The sequence below is a fragment of the Cyprinus carpio genome, chromosome B9, assembly GCF_018340385.1.
Source record: "Cyprinus carpio isolate SPL01 chromosome B9, ASM1834038v1, whole genome shotgun sequence".
In the NCBI taxonomy this organism is placed as follows: Eukaryota; Metazoa; Chordata; class Actinopteri; order Cypriniformes; family Cyprinidae; genus Cyprinus; species Cyprinus carpio.
In genome coordinates this window covers 3,277,834-3,293,315 of record NC_056605.1, presented here as the reverse complement: position 1 = coordinate 3,293,315, position 15,482 = coordinate 3,277,834, and the positions used below count along the sequence as shown (strand labels likewise).

The following is a 15,482-nucleotide window of genomic DNA, read 5'->3' as shown; positions in this document are numbered from 1 at the left end:
CTAGTATGAAATAGTAGTATGACTAGTATGAAATAAATGTTTTTTTTTTTTAAATGTATTAATTTTTTACTAGGGTAGTTAAACCTGGAATATAGTTTTGAAATACTGAATTTCAAATGTTAGATTACAGATGCAACAGTAGAGAAATTTACTAATTTGGTTGTTTAAAGGCTAATTCACACTGCACTGACAAACACAGAACAATGTTTACTATCACCACATTGCAGTATATCATTTCTCATACATTCAACGGCCAGATGAACGCCAAAACATGTTCAATTGGTGAAAACAAGCACTGACCAATGACAGCAGACACTGATGGGGGTAAAGTATTGATTGGACAAAGTGTGTCTGTTGCTGATGGTAAGCGTTGATATGTTCAAGATGGATGCATTATTGATGCTTTTATATTTAGTATTTTAAACCTTTCAGAGATTATATATTTCATGAATGTTAGTTTCTTGGTTTGCATCTACAGAACCCACATTCTCCCAATGAAATAAATCTCACGAATGTGTTAGAAATAAATTGACTTATGAAAGACAAACAATGAGAGGCATAGGTCCATTCCTGATGTTCTTCTGTCTGTATCTGCTGTGTCCAGTGGCCTCTCTGCTCAGTATCGGCTCTGAGGAGCTTCAGGAAGCTTTGACTGACCACTGGACAAGGCCACTGATATGAGAGACGCCATCTCTTAAGCCCTGTACGGATGCCTCTTCAGCTGGATAGTGAACCACGTTAATGCACTGCTGCAGCCTGACACTAACTTCTGATACGATAAAATACTACAGTCATTATCAGGGATGCATCCTTCGGTTTAATGTTAAAATACACCCAAGACCACAATGGTCTTAAAGAAATATTTTAGTCAAAAATGAAAATACTGTCATAACCCCGTAAAAAAAAAACACACTTAATATGCAATTGTTGTGTAGCATGTTGTGTCGAATCTTAAAACTATATTTTTAAATAACTGTCATGAAAGGGTTAGTTCGTCCAAAAATGTACATTTTGTTAACATTTACTTACCCTCAAGTTGTTTCAAATCAAATAAGATATTTTGAAGAATATTGTTAACCAAACAGTTGCTGGTAGCCATTGACTTTCCATAACAGGAAGAAAAATACTGTGGAAGTCAATAGCTACCAGCAACTGTTTGGTTAACAATATTCTTCAAAATATCAGAAGAAAGAGACTCATACAGGTTTGATAAATGTGTGATTTTTGGGTGAACTATCACATGGCCTTTAATTTATTTATTACTATCTGCAAGAACCATTTTTTTTTTTTTTTTAATATAGCTACTATTAGAATTTAATGTACACTAAAGTGGACATTTAATACAATTAAGCACACTTCATTTTCACATATATTTGCTGTCCTCCTAGCCTGGTTTGAACAGGTTTTTTTCTTTTCTTTTTTTTTAGCATATGTACCCTTGAGCTCATCTTTGTTGATTGACTTTTACCTCAAGTTAATTTAACGATAACTTCAAGGTAAATTCTAAGCTTTCATCCCAATCTCACTCCTTGAATCTTTCCGTTACGGATGCGTTTACATGCGGAGGAGCATCATCTCCAGCGATGACCTCCAATCTAACCACCACAAAGCTCAGAATATTAATATCCACAGCAAAAGAAGAAAAGAGTTTTTTATTTTTTATAAATTTTTGATACCGAGTTACATTGAAAAAAATAATATGCAGATGATTAAAAAGACTTCAGAGAGAGTGGAAAAGCCGTTCATTGATCCGAGCGTATCCTGTCAGACATCAGCCACAGGCTTGTCAGAGAAACTCAGGTCTTCCACATCAATACACACCATCCAAACTCTGCCATTTCCACTCCAATCAGGAGCGCATTCAGCGTTATTACCACTAATAACCTGTTAACGGGAGCAGAAGGTGACCCCTGGTCGCTGTCTGAGGAGTTTGGAGGAGATCGCGACTGACTGAATGTTCAGAGATGAGGGTCCAAGCTTTTCGTAAACTGAAATGACACTCTCACGCAGACCTGTGTTTTTAAAGCTCTTTGTTTTTATGTTTTCTTGGTTGACAGGTCGTAAAATATTTAGTTGTTTGGGTCATTAGAGGGCTTAAGGCCTAAATGTGTTGTGACGGTCGGATAATGTTTGGCTCTTCGTGTCTTTGAAGTTCGGCTGAGAGTGGAATGAACGTGGGGATTTTGGACATCTTTGGTTTTGAAAACTTCAAGAAAAACTCATTTGAGCAGCTGTGTATCAACAATCGCTAATGAACAGATCCAGTTCTACTTCAATCAACACATCTTTGCCCTGGAACAGGTGAGACTTTCTCTGTGCACTTTCTCTGAGTTTGAGTTGATCTTAAACCCACCACTGTTTATCCTTGAATACATCTGCATCAGTTTAAATGGCAAAGAAAGAAATACACGGCTTCACAACTTAATTGAATCAAATGTATACTTGTATTGTATGTCAAATATTTAAATCTTTTTTAAACTGGACTTGCAGATAATAATATTTATTAAATAATTGGCCACTTAGTTGTACTTAAAGAGAGTACACTTTTAAATGTCTGTTTCTACAATTTATGTTTTGCTTTTAAAATACATTTTAAAGCATTGTTTTATTAGAATTAATAGAATCCCATCATATAATCAAACCTTGCATGGAACTAAAATGTTCTCAAAGTAAATCAATGTGTCTAGTATACACTTAATTTGCAAAAAAAAAAAAAAAAGCAATTAGTACACTTGCACATTCAGACTAGTCTTGCTGAAACCTTTGATATGCAGGGTTTGTCAAAATGAAGGCATTTCTTTATAATTACCACACTGTGAAAAGGAAGTAGACTGTATCATACTATTAAAAGGAGAGTTTATTACAAAAAATAAGATACTTTGAAAGAATATAATGTAATGTTTTCTGACTAATTATAGTTACCTGCAATTAAATGAAAATGCTTTATAGTTTAAAATTTATATTAAATGCAATTAGCTGAACGTTAGAGGTTTTTGTTGTTGTTGTTATTGCTGTTGTTTTTGACCCACTTAAGTAGAACTTACAGTAAGTACATCTTTATATGTAGTTTCATCAGCATGTATTTTGTAACAAGTGTGTCTGTGTGTGTTTGTTCAGGTCGAGTATCAGAGTGAGGGTGTTGATGCCAGTCTGGTGGAATATGAGGACAACAGGCCCGTTCTGGACATGTTTCTACAGAAGCCCATGGGTTAACTGTCTCTGCTGGATGAGGAGAGCCGTTGCCCACAGGCCACTGATTAAACAATCGTCGTAATGCTCAACTGCTTCATGTAAAATCATTTACATGATGTTTAGCATACATTTATTTTAAAGGATAATGCTAATAGCAAATCAGTATTTACTGAATAGTGGCATTGTACTTAATAATTCTAAATACAAAATTTGTTTGTTAAATAGATAAGTTTCAGGATAACCTGAGAAACAAGTACTTCTGGACACCCAAGCGTGTGGAGCTTTGCTTCAGGATCCAGAATTATTCTGGCAAGGTAAAGAAAAAACTCTTTCATGAAATCTCATTTACTGTTCCCCTTCAGGAACTCGAGCTGCGTCGAAACGCTATGGGAAAGCCTCCAGCGTGACCATGCTCTGAATCACATGTGCAATCAGTCTAATGGAAGGGCGAGACGTCATGGGCGGGGTGATGTAATGACCAGGAAGCTTAAAAGCACGTGCGGTGGAACCGGCATCAGCTTTCTGTCATTCAGCAAGTGCTCTGTGTGCGTTTCAGTCTCTATATCTGTTTGTGAGTCTTATTTAGTATTGTTTGTCCACTGATAAGCTCCATTAGGTCAAAGCTTGGATCGAGTTGATCCTCATAGTAGAGGCAAGAGTGAATGAAGGCCATTCACTCACTGTCAAGCAGTTTCAGAAACTGCTGGGTCTGATGGCAGCTGCGTCCAACGGGATACCTTTAGGCCTGCTGTTCATGAGACTCCTACAGTGGTGGCTCAAGACCGAGGGGTATTCCCCGAGGGGCAACCCACTTCACATGATCAAGGTCATGCAGCGATGCTTTCATGCCTTAGACATGCGGAGAAAGCATTGGTTCTTGTCTCTGGGCCCGGTGTTGGGGACTCCTTGTCGTCACGTATAATAACGATGGATGCGTCCCTCACCAGCCCGCTGTCTGTGGAGCAGCCGCCATCTCACATGGCACATCTACTGCCTCAAGATGCTGGTCATGTTTTTTAGCATTGAGACACTTCCTCCCAGTGTCGGGTGCACTGACAACACAGTGGTGGTTTCTTACATAAACCAATAGGGAGGTCTGCTTTCACGCCCCCTTTACAGGCTGGCGCACCAGATCCTTGTGTGGGCCCTCCTTTCAGTTACTGCAAGCGTTGTTAGGTCGCCAGAGCTCTGCTAAGACAGTATCTGTGAGTGGTGGGCTTTATGTGAGCCTCCTTGCAGGATGTCAGGCCTCCTCTCATTTTAGAGAGTTGTCATGCTGAGGCCCTGAGGTGGTGGAGCTTATCTGGAAACAGACTTGGCTGAGGCTTCATATGTACACCTCCCCCGATTGCTGGACACTCTGGAGAGAGTGTGCTGTATGGATATCCCCGGTCTGGCCTGGTGGAGTATGTTTTTCTGACCTGATTTCCCTTTTCGATGGCGCTCCATGGAAAATTTCCGTCAGGAGGGATCTCCTCTCTCAGAAGTTTTTTGAACTGTGGATGTGGCCCCTGAGGGGGCACAGCTCATAAGTTCTGGTCTCTCAACTGAGGTTGCTGAGACCATACTCCAGTCCAGAGCTCCCTACACGAGGAAACTGTACTCCTTGAAGTGAACTTTTACTTCTTGACGTGGCAAGCGCCAGCTCGACCCAGTTAACTGCCCAGTCGGTTCAGTGATGGAGTTCCTGCAGTTAAGGTTCTCCACAGGGTTATCCCACTCCACCTTGAAGGTTTCCGTGGTGGCCCTAGCTGCTAACTATGCCCCTCTCTGTGGTGGGTTTTTCGGGAGAGACCCACTAGTTACATGTTTCCTCCACAGTGCACTGGCCAGGAAAAGCTTATGCTTAGTGGTGGATCGGGATGCTGTCCATAGCCTTGAGTCCTCTGATCTCCCCTCTCCCTTGGGGGTCAAGGCTCACTCCTTCAGAAGTTGGTCTTCAGGACACTGCAGGATATCCACTCTGTTTACTTGTTAGATACTATACCTGCATTTTGCGCCACTCCTGGCTTCTTTTTCTCTCGCCTGTGCTCTTCCACACTAGGCAGGGACTTGCAAATCTGGCAGCATGGGCATACTCATTCCCAAAGCCTTTCAACGCAGCTCAAGTTCCTGAAGGGGGACGTCTCTAGGTTACATATGTAACCCTAGTTCCCCAAGGGAACAAGATGCCGAGTCTCATTGCCATACTTCCAGCATCCCAGCGAATGCTTCCTTCGTTCCACCAGAAGCTGCCACTGTATCCACCGCACGTGCTTTTAAGTTCCCTGGTCTCTACGTCACCCCGCTCGTGATGTTTCGCCCATCCATTGGACTGATTACACACACAAGTTCCTGAAGGGAAACTATTAATCAATTCACAAATCTTCAAAACACAGCGTCTCATTCTCATTTTATTGATTTATTTATTTATTAGAAACTGTGATAGGTTCTTTTGAAGGTTCTTTGGTTTAATTAGGTTTTTAGGGCAAAATTAGTTTTAAATAGAAACCTTTTGTAACCAGATTGTTTATCTTTACTGTTACCTTTGATCAATTTAATGCATCATTGCTGAATATATTTTCTTAAAAAATTAAATTTTTAAAATGTTACTGACCCCAGACTTTTAAAGGTAGTGTTTATATAATCAACATCATACTTAAACAGTTACTATTGCAGTAATTCATTAACACATCAAATCCCTCTTGTATCAGAATATAAAGATTTCCTGCAGTTGCACAAGTAAAAGTGTCTGATAATGAAATGTCTTGTCTCTCTCTGTCAGGTGTTGTATAATGTCAGTGGTTTTCTGGAGAACAACCAGGACGCTCTTCCTGCAGATATTGTGGTTGTTTTGAGGATATCAGAGAACAAACTCTTGCAGCAGCGGTTTTCCAGCCCTCTGACTAAAACAGGTACCACAATCATTCAGCATTATCACGTGAGCTGTTCATGTCACGTCTGTGGCGTCGCTTCTGTCACCTCTCTAGCCTATCAGAACTGAATGTCAGGCCAATTGTATCCCAGAGTTCTCATGAAAAATACTGCAGTGCCACAGAGCATCTAGGAGGCTGGGACAGAGTGTCAGATTAATGGAAATGCAGTAAGGGTGTTAAAACTGTCACAATCATTTGAGATGCTTCACACACCATTTTCACCGTCCAAAGGTCACTGGGTCAAGTCAGGGCCAATGGATGAGAGCTATGTTAAAATTCATGACAGTGGATTGTAAAATGTTAAGAGCTATTGGTGTAAATGTTTGTTGTTAAATGATAAAGCAATCATTTCAAAGTGATGTTCACACTTCAGCCCAAATACTTGTTGTAGTAAGATCAATTCTTTTTGTCAGTGTGTCATTTTCCTCCAGTGTTAAAGGTCAATCTTAGATCCACAGAACTGCTGAGAGATCACATTACTGAGAGAATATTTCCATAAATATAGGATACAAAATGCAAATAAAAATGGTTTTAAATATGTATGAGGTATTAGTATGAAAGCATCATGTGACATTGAAAACTGGAGTAATGATGCTGAAAATTCAGCTTTGCATCACAGGAATAAATTACATTTTAAAATATATTAAAGTAGTGGTTAATTGTGGTAATATTTCATAATATAACTGTTTTACTGTATTTTTTAAATGCAGCCTTGATGAAAGACTTAAAAAAAAGTTAAAAAAAAAAAAAAAAAAAAGTAAAAAAAAAAAAGTAGAAAATATTAGTGACTCCAAATTATTTGAATGGTACTAACAGTAGTACATTTTCATAACAGAAATGCTCTAAACATATTGTGGGATATATATATATATATACACGTACACACAAACCCGATTCCAAAAAGGTTGGGACACTGTACAAATTGTGAATAAAAACAGAATGCAATGATGTGGAAGTTTCAAATTTCAATATTTTATTCAGAATAAAACATAGATGACATATCAAATGTTTAAATTGAGAAAATGTATCATTTTAAGGGAAAAATGCACTGTGTGGCATCCCCTCTTCTTTTTATAACAGTCTGCAGACATCTGGGGACTGAGGAGACAAGTTGCTCAAGTTTAGGAATAGGAATGTTGTCCCATTCTTGTCTAATACAGGCTTCTAGTTGCTCAACTGTCTTAGGTCTTCTTTGTCGCATCTTCCTCTTAATGATGCACCAAATGTTTTCTATGGGTGAAAGATCTGAACTGCAGGCTGGTCATTTCAGTACCCGGATCCTTCTTCTACCCAGCCATGATGTTGTAATTGATGCAGTATGTGGTCTGGCATTGTCATGTTGGAAAATGCAAGGTCTTCCCTGAAAGAGACGACATCTGGATGGGAGCATATGTTGTTCTAGAACTTGGATATACCTTTCAGCATTGATGGTGCCTTTCCAGATGTGTAAGCTGCCCATGCCACACGCATTCATGCAACCCCATACCATCAGAGATGCAGGCTTCTGAACTGAGCGCTGATAACAGCTTGGGTTGTCCTTGTCCTCTTTAGTCCGGATGACATGGATTCCCAGTTTTCCCCAACTTTTTGGAATGTGTAGCTCTCATGAAATCCAAAATGAGCCAATATTGGGCATGACATTTCAAAATGTCTCACTTTCAACATTTGATATGTTATCTATATTCTATTGTGAATAAAATATAAGTTTATGAGATTTGTAAATTATTCCGTTCCTTTTTTACTCACAATTTGTACAGTGTCCCAACTTTTTTGGAATCGGGTTTGTTTATATATTCTCTCTCTAAATGAATTGCTTTAAAATATAACGGAACACCCATTTACCCTATTTGTGACAGCATTTCCAATATTGTCTTTGTGTGAGTTTTGAGTTTTTGGAAATTCAGCAGCCCATTGAAAATGTGTGGTCTGACTCACTGATGTTTCAGTATGATTGCTGTGTGGACGTTCAGACTCAAATAAATGAGCTGAATTCAGAGACTGTGGCCACAGTCGTTGTCTCTTGCTCTCTCTTTCTCTGTTTCTCTCTCTTTCTTTATGAATACAAATCTCTCCCTCCATTATCTCTGGAGTGGCTGATCTCCAGGCAGAAGAATAGTGGAATAGAAAGGAAGGATAGAGCTGTGGATGGATGTGTTTTCATTTCCTCTAAGCTGTCCGCTAGGCTCCCGCTGCTTCTCTGCTATCTATTAGAGTTTGGGATATTCCAGCGATAAGATTCTCAAATACCCTGAGGAAGAAAAGCAGCTATTTAGCCCAGTAAACTGCTTTTCCTCTGCTATCATTCTGCCAGCCAGGTGCTTAGTAAAGGCAAAAGTTGCTAGACGGTCAGTCGACTTAGTGAGGTGTGAATAGGAGCACGCTGGGTAATTATAAGATGTGTATTTTCCTGCGTCTCTTTAGTTAAGCCATTATGTGGCTGGCCGCTGCCTTTGGCTACCTGTTAATGAGTTTAATCAGAACCCAATGAAAAAGATTTGAAGAACCGTGTTTTTAAATGAATGTGCTGAGCTTATAAAAGTGCTGGATACTTTGCTAAATGGAATAAGGAGAATTGTATTGGTCAGTTTTGGGATGTGTGTGTGTGCGTAGAGAGAGAGAGACAGAGAGAGATGTTGCTTCCCTTTAGTTCCAAATCATAGGATTTTGAAAATGGTATGAAAAAGTGTTTGATGGTTTATTATTTCAGTGGAATTTGAAGAAGATATATTCTAAATGAAACTTAAAATAAACTTATAATAAGCAATTAAACAATTGTTATCATTGCTTACTTAAATATGTACATACATTTTGTTAACATGGAACACTTTTTTTCAAAGCATACAGTACCACACAGTTTTAATATTATTAGTATAAGTATTAATATTTGTATTATTGTTATTGAATACCACTGCAGGAACAGTGGCTTGGGGTTTTTTTTTTTTTTTTTTTTTTTTTTTATTTTGAAAACCACTGACATTTTACAAACCTGGCAGAGAAATACAAGACGTTTTAAATGCTCAATCACTACACACTTTTACATATTAAATATAAAATGTTCAGATGCAAAAGCCTCTGCCATTTGAAGTTTTCTTCTAAAATTAGCATTTTTTTAGGCTCCTATGTTTATGTTCTGTTATTTCACTTTAATGGCAATGGAAATAACCTATTCATTGCCATTAAAATGAAATTACTGAACATATGCATAGGAGCCTGATAAAATGCTATATATCTATATATATATATATATATATATATATATATATATATATATATATATATATATATATATATATATATATATATATATATATATATATACACACACACAGTTAGGTCCATATTTATTTGGACACAGGCACAATTTGTATTATTTTAGCTGCTGACCAAAACATATTCAAGTTACAGACTTACAAATATAATGAATACGAGGTTAAAATGCACACTCTGAACATCAAAATTAGAGGAGAGGTTAAGGAATTACAGCTCTTTAAATATAAAAATTCATTCACGTGATACATAGTAAACTGATTTGAAGGACCTAAAATGAATTCTCAGGAACTTTTAGCAAACTAAAGAACTCTATGCAAAAACAAATGGTTCTTGATAAGAAAAGGATCTTTGATGTATCTAATATGCTTCAAAGAATCACTGAGCCTTTATTTTTAAGTGTGTAGCCATAATCCTCATTACTTAAATCACATGATCATTTTAATCTGCAGGGCAAAATACCTGGTGGCTTTAATTTGCATATATTTTCATTGTTCTCTGTTTTTTGCTGTTATCTTTACAAATTCTGGCAGAACCTGGTTTAATCTGTTTGTCCTTGGTGACTCTCTGAAGCTGGTTTTCCTCTTCACAGTGCAGGGTGAGTTCAGACCAGTAGGGGTCAGGCTTGATGATTCAACCACATCTCAATCACAGAGCTTCTTTGTATGATGCTCTTCTGGATCAGTGATGTTTGTTGCATATGTACATGCTGTAAAATGATAGCTTGATCATAAGTCCTGTGCTGAATAAATGGTGTTTGCTTAAGTGCTATGGAGGTTTCTTTAGAAATAAGACACTTGAACACTTGGCATAGTGTTTCAATAACAGTCAGTTTATATTGCTAGGCTGTTGCTTTTTTTATTGATCAGTACCAATTTAGATTTATATGAATGTATAAGTAAAAATCCACAGCTGTAATTGGTCACCATTTTCTTTTTTCACTCTTCTAAATCACATTTTGAGATCACTAATTCATTTTAAATACTCCTGCAGTGAAAATTGTGATATTCCATTTGTTCACAGTCTCTCAATTAATATGAGCTCATAAAGATACATGCATAATCATCATGAAGGATTAGCAAAACCCTTGAAAAAAAAAAAAAGTACAGTATGCTTAATTGTACTAAATGTGCAGTTGTTGTGTAATTTAAACCTTAAAAGAATATTACAAAATTAGAAATGCTTGCAGATGATATAATATTAATAAAGTAAAGGACCACTTAAGTGTACTTAAATATTTACATTTTACATTTACATTTACATTTAATCATTTAGCAGACGCTTTTATCCAAAGCGACTTACAAATGAGAACAGTAGAAACAATCAGATCAACGAGAGAACAACAACGGTATACAAGTGCTATGACAAGTCTCAGTTAGTCTAGTACAGAACACGTAGCCAGGGTTTTTTTTTTTTTTTTTTTTTTGGAATATGATAGACAAGAAAAAGAAAAGGTAAGTACTAGTATTAGTTGGTTAAGTGCAGGCAAAAAAGATGAGTCTTTAGATGTTTTTTAAAAATGAGTAAAGACTCAGCTGTTCGAATTGAGATCCGGGAGGTCATTCCACCAGCTGGGCGCAGTCCAGGAAAAAGTCCGTGAGAGTGATTTTGAACCTCTTTGGGATGGCACCACAAGACGTCGTTCACTTGCAGAGCGCAAACTTCTGGAGGGCGCATAAGACTGAACTAGTGAGTTTAGGTATGTTGGCGCTGTGCCAGTGGTCGTCTTGTAGGCAAGCATCAGTACCTTGAATTTGATGCGAGCGGCTACTGGTAGCCAGTGTAACCTGATGAGGAGAGGAGTCACATGAGCTGTTTTTGGCTCATTGAAGACAACCCTCACTGCTGCATTCTGGATCAGTTGTAGAGGCTTGATAGTACATGCAGGAAGGCCCGCCAGAATAGCACTACAATAGTCCAGTCTGGAGAGAACAAGAGCTTGGACAAGAAGTTGGGTGGCTTGCTCTGACAGGAAGGGTCTAATCTTCCTAATGTTGTACAAGGCAAATCTGCAGGACCGGGTCGTTGTAGCAATATGGTCTGTGAAGCTTAACTGATGATCCATCACAACTCCTAGGTTTCTGGCTGTCCTGGAAGGAGTTATGGTTGACGAACCCAGCTGTATAGAGAAGTTGTGATGAAACGATGGGTTAGCTGGAACCACCAGCAGTTCAGTCTTAGTAAGGTTGAGCTGAAGGTGATGGTCATTCATCCAGCTAGAAATGTCACTTAGACAGGCTGAAATGCGAGCAACTACCGTCGCGTCATCTGGTTGGAATGAGAAGTAGAGTTGAGTGTCATCAGCATAGCAGTGATAGGAAAAGCCATGCTTCTGAATGACAGATCCTAATGACGTCATGTAGATGGAGAAGAGAAGCGGTCCAAGTACTGAGCCTTGAGGAACCCCAGTAGCAAGTTGTTGTGACTTAGAAACTTCACCCCTCCAAGACACCATGAAGGATCTATCAGAAAGGTAGGAGTTAAGCCACTGGAGAGCGGTTCCAGAGATGCCCATCTTTCTGAGGGTGGACAGGAGAATCTGGTGATTAACAGTGTCAAAAGCAGCAGACAAGTCCAGCAAAATGAGAACTGAGGATTTTGAAGCTGCTCTTGCCAGTCGCAGGGCTTCAGTAACCGAGAGCAGGGCAGTCTCAGTTGAGTGGCCACTTTTGAAGCCAGATTGGTTGCTGTCCAGGAGGTTGTTCTGTACAAGAAACATAGAAAGCTGGTTGAACACAGCTCGTTCGAGTGTCTTTGCAATGAATGGAAGAAGGGATACCGGTCTGTAGTTTTCTAGAAGTGCTGGATTTAGAGATGGTTTCTTCAGCAGTGGGCTTACCCGAGCCTGCTTAAATGCTGAGGGAAATGTTCCAGAGTGAAGAGAGGAGTTGATAATGTGAGTAAGTGAAGGTATGACTGAAGAAGAAATCGCTTGAAGGAGGTGAGTGGGGATCGGATCCAGTGGGCAAGTAGTAGGATGACTGGACAGGATAAGTTTGGAAACGTCCGTCTCTGAGAGTGGAGAGAAGGAGGAGAACGAGTGAGCATTAGTCGTTGTGAAGTTATCCTCAGTCTGCGGTGTGGAGAATTGGTCACTGATGGTTCTTGTCTTATTCGTGAAGAAAACTGCAAAGTCATCAGCTGTAAGAGTCGATTGAGGAGGAGGTGGAGGCGGATTAAGAAGAGAAGAGAAGGTTTTGAAGAGTGTCCGAGCGTCACAACAGTTGTTAATCTTGTCGTGGTAATATGATGCTTTAGCAGTGAAGACGTTTGCAGAGAAGGAAGAGAGGAGAGACTGATACACACTGAGGTCGGTAGAGTTTCTTGATTTAAGCCATTTCCTCTCTGCAGCCCTGAGTTTAGAGCGATGTTCACGGAGTACATCGGACAGCCAAGGGGCAGATGGGGTGGTGCGTGCTGGTCTAGACGACAGTGGCCAAAAGTTGTCCAAGCAAGAGGTCAGAGTGGAACAAAAAGTGTCCGTAGCACTGTTCGTGTCCAGAGCTGAAAACTGCGAGAGTGAAGAAAGTGAGGATGCAACCACAGAGGATAGGCGAAATGGAGAGAGTGAGCGTAGGTTCTGTCGAAAGGTGACCCGCGTTGGAGCGTGTGCCGCTTCAGGTGTAAGTGCTAGATTAGCAGTAATGAGGAAGTGGTCTGAGGTGTGCAGTGGAGTAACTAAAGTGTTGTCCACTGAGCAACAGCGCGTGTAGATGAGGTCCAGTTGGTTGCCCGATTTGTGAGTCTCTGTAGTAGAGACTCGCTTGAGATCAAATGAGGCGAGCAGAGTGTTGAAGTCAGCAGCCTGGGGTTTATCTAGGTGGATGTTGAAGTCGCCAAGCAGTACCAGAGGAGTACCATCTTCAGGATAGTTTGATAGCAGCACGTCCAACTCCTCCAAGAAGTTTCCCAATTGACCTGGGGGACGATAAATGACCACAAAGTGGATTTTAAAAGGGTGGGTTACAGTAACAGCATGTGATTCAAATGAAACGTTACCTGTAGGTGGTGGTTGAAGATCAAATTTCCAATCTTTCGATATAAGGAGACCAGTACCTCCACCCCTCCCAGTCGTACGAGGGGTGTGGGAACAAGTGAAATGAGAGGAGAGGGCTGCGGGAGTGGCAGTGTCCTCAGGTTTGATCCAGGTCTCAGTCAGTGCCATGAGGCTGAGACCAGAATGAGTAGCAATAGAAGAAATGAAGTCTGCTTTGTTAACAGCGGACTGGCAGTTCCAGAGACCAAGTGGAATAGAGAGCGTTGGAGTAGAGGTCAGAGAGACAGGCCTTAGATTTGTCAGGCAGGCCTTCCTTCGACGTACATAGCGTGCTCTCCGAGTGTTAGTAGTGATAGTAGAGATCTGAAAGCACATAGTGACTACAAGTGACCAAAATAAGTATTTGAGGAGGAGCTTTACAAAAATTGAAGGGGAGAAAAAGCAATACTCAAGTGCCCTGTCAATGTCCTTGCTCGGTGGAGTCGCGCAGGTAGAGTCGATGGTCTTTACACTCGTCGGTCTTCACACGAGGAGGCTTCACACGAGGGCTGCCGCGACCGCTGCCGCGGTGACACCTACCACGTATATATTTGCCTGATTACCTGTGATTGAAGTCAGCTTGTCACGCCTCCCTATTTAGCAGACCGAAACTGTCCAGTCCCGCGATAGGCAAACGCAAAAACCAAACGCCACAATTCACACGTATTTACCAGGGTAAGACACACAGTAATTAAAGCAAAGTTTCCCTAGCAACGATGATCACGCAGTAGTCTAATGACAAAACGAGGCAAAAACACTTACAAACTGCTGTCTTTCTCTGTCGCTCGACTGTTTCTTCTGACAAGCGCTTACAGAACAGCTCTTTAAGTACTTTTTACCGGCTTACTGGCTTTTGTCACGCCTCCCTATTTAGCAGACCGAAACTGTCCAGTCCCGCGATAGGCAAACGCAAAACCAAACGCCACAATTCACACGTATTTACCAGGGTAAGACACACAGTAATTAAAGCAAAGTTTCCCTAGCAACGATGATCACGCAGTAGTCTAATGACAAAACGAGGCAAAAACACTTACAAACTGCTGTCCTTCTCTGTCGCTCGACACAGCATTTAAATAAGATTTAAAATATATTCACTTTAAATGTAATATCAAATAACACACTACAGTTAAAATAATGATAATGTACGTTACATGTGCTTTATTATGTTAAGCAACACATTAAATATGTAAGTTTACTTTTTAAAACACAACAATAGATTAATAAAACAATGAGTAAAACCTCTGACATTGCACAATTTAAAAGTGCACTTAGTTAAGTATTTCAAGAAACATTGTCATGAAAGTGTATTTCATATATATATATACATGAAATACCCATTTCAAACAAACAAACAAACAAACAAAAAATGCTTATAGCATTAAGTATAAATTTAAAGTATAATACATGTTCATTTAATTAAAAATTACATGCACTTAAATGCCAGAGAACTGACTTCCTATTTAAGTTTATTATTTTCATTAAAAAAGTGCTACTTTTAAGTATGCTAAAGTGTGCTTATTTTTCACACAATGGAATAATAGCCCCACATAAACTGTTTGTCTAAAGTTGTTGTCTGGTTGTCTAAAGTGATATATTTTTATGCACTTCCATCTGAAACTAACAGCAGTGTGGTTTCTTTACACTTTATACATTTGGGATAGAAATTCAAGGTTAGCCCTTCAGAAACATTCAAATGTAGTATTAAAGACATTAAAAGCACTTTTAAAAGACATCCTAGCACCCTTTCATGTGTAAAACATAATTAAAATTGCCCTTAGCCCAAGGTGAAACATAAGCCCCTTTCACACTACATAGTGGCCTTCTGTGTGAAGGCAAACACATCCGGGGATTGATTCCGGGATCGATCCCAGGTTGGGGACCTAGTAACATCGCCGGGTTCAGTCCTGGGACGAGCTCTGTGTGAACAAAAGCCAGAACCAATACCGTAAAGGGTGTGTCGTAGTGATGACGTATGTTATCATGCGACTCTTTTACCAGGTGTTTTGAAGGCAGATCAACGTTTGCGACGAAAAAAATGTTTAAACTGTAATGAAACAGAGATCAGTTCGCTC

At 39.6% G+C, this 15,482-nt stretch overlaps 1 pseudogene; it reads left to right on the top strand.

Annotated features, from left to right (window-relative positions):
- The window catches only part of LOC109052991, a 118,252-nt pseudogene that overhangs the window by 41,524 nt on the left and 61,246 nt on the right, over nucleotides 1-15,482 (top strand).